Raw genomic sequence first — 2,005 nt, forward strand, 5'->3', positions numbered from 1 at the left:
GAACAAGCTAGTTACTGTACATAATTTTGTAGTCGCTTCAATAAATGGTTTTGTTTCAACAAAAATAGCACAAGGGTTATACTAAATTCTGAAGGCATTCTTTTGGAAACAGAAATTCGGAATTCATCTTGTTCTTGCTTGCTGCTGGATAGGTGTAGCATGTTGTATAATACGATTGCAAGGCTCCCACTGTTCTGAGAAAATCCGAAGGAGGACACCAGTCATGAATTTCTGCCAGGTCAAAAGTACACTGAGATGTTTCTGTATGAAAAGAATCAAATGCAATGTATGCATGCAATTCCTTCAGAAACCTGCAATTGCTGTCTATTTTTACAGCTGTCTGGCGCAAACAGTACATCCTGTGTGGACCAGAGAGAACCCAATCTTGTTGTGTGAGGACAAGGAGAAGTCCAGCTAGAAACAAAAAGGCCAAGCAATGCCAAAACCTAGCAGAAAAAGGGCATTTCAGCTGGCATTTTCAAAGGATTCTCTTCCTAGCAGCAAAATGCCATGGATCCATCGTCAATCAACATCTGATATGCCTCTCTTTTCCCATGAGACCTCCGCCGTAGTTCATTCTTGAATCCTCTGCTATATCTGGGTTATCTTCTTCGTTTTCGCAAACGCAGTTTACAAAATTCTTCTTCCTCAAGGTCTGTAAAACTTTATCGTTAAAATCGACAGCATGGCCCTGATACAGATGCTCACTGAATTGTTGAAAAATCTGGCACCATGCTGTCCACACATCCTGTCAATTTGCTAGCACAGGTGTTCACCGGAGTATTGAAAACTTACTGGGTATGTGTGACCAGGTGGTCCTAAGGAGTAATAAAATTTGGTCCCTGAATAATAAAGCTGGGTACTTCCATGCCATGATATAGGATCATAATTATTAATAGCCATCAAGGTGCAGGTGCAGATGCCCAAACCCTAATCGAGCTTCACCAAATGTGGGCCTGTTTCTGTGATGGGATCAAGGAGTTTAGATCACAGATCAAAACAGTTTGACGGCTGAGATTCAGGAAGACTTGGAGACTATCTTCTTTTCTCGGAATGGTGTAAAGGCCAAGCATCCTTTCGCATGTACCCCAGATAGCAAGTCCAATTCTTGGACACTGTAGGGACAAGAGTTTCCAAAGGGATGTGTCAGAAGAAAGAAAAAACTTTGTTTTTCTTATGAAAAGTAAAAACAAACACAAAACCATTATTAAGGGAAAGGGATACACCAAGAAATGGACAGAACCTCTCTGTATTTTCTTTGTGGTGTAGATCAACTCTAGGATGAAATGGACCTTGATCTTTTCATGTACTCATATGGAAAAATTCAGGTAAAGTTAATAGAGCTGAATAATATTCTACCCTAATTGAAAAGTTATTTGAAGGTCATTCAGCATCTAGAGTAGCATGAACTAAAAAAAAATCTAGAATAACATTTCATAGGATTACACTTCTTATACCTACATAAAATTTCACAATGCCAAACCTTGCTAAATAGTATAAAAAAGTGTAATTTCGTAACATTTTACTCTTATTTTTCGAGGTACAAATATTGCGAGATGACAGTCACACTAAACAACAAACAACGCGAAATGGAGCAAGCATAACAACATGGTATGTTAATATTCCTACAGGACATTAGTGTAGAACAAATCTCTACGTCCATCACTAGAAAGTTCAATTCTCACGTGTAATAAATTATCAAGTACTCCCTCCATCCGAAAATACTTGTCATCAAAATGACAAAAAAGGATGTATTTAGAACTAAAATACATCTAGATACATTCCCTTTTATTCATTTTGATGACAAGTATTTTCGGACGGAGGGAGTAGTTATCAACATTAATTTAGAAGGTTCTGACCCTTTAACGTTGACACCATAAACATCAAAGAAGATTTCAACGCTTCTGGTTGAAACCTTTTTAAAGTCGACATAAATAAAAATTGATATATTGTTGCCCGTAAATAGCTTGATTTTGTACCGGAGTCATATAAGTTAAGATATGTA

General features: G+C 37.6%; 1 protein-coding gene across 1 annotated transcript in view; it reads left to right on the plus strand.

Moving 5' to 3' along the window:
- LOC123110652 (probable inactive purple acid phosphatase 1) overlaps positions 1-129 on the plus strand; it is a gene marked incomplete in the record, with an annotated part of 3,639 nt that extends 3,510 nt beyond the window's left edge. Inside the window, 1 exon segment of the mRNA XM_044531225.1 lies at positions 1-129.
- Between the last annotated feature and the right edge of the window lie 1,876 nt (positions 130-2,005).

This window comes from Triticum aestivum, chromosome 5B, assembly GCF_018294505.1.
Source record: "Triticum aestivum cultivar Chinese Spring chromosome 5B, IWGSC CS RefSeq v2.1, whole genome shotgun sequence".
In the NCBI taxonomy this organism is placed as follows: domain Eukaryota; kingdom Viridiplantae; phylum Streptophyta; class Magnoliopsida; order Poales; family Poaceae; genus Triticum; species Triticum aestivum.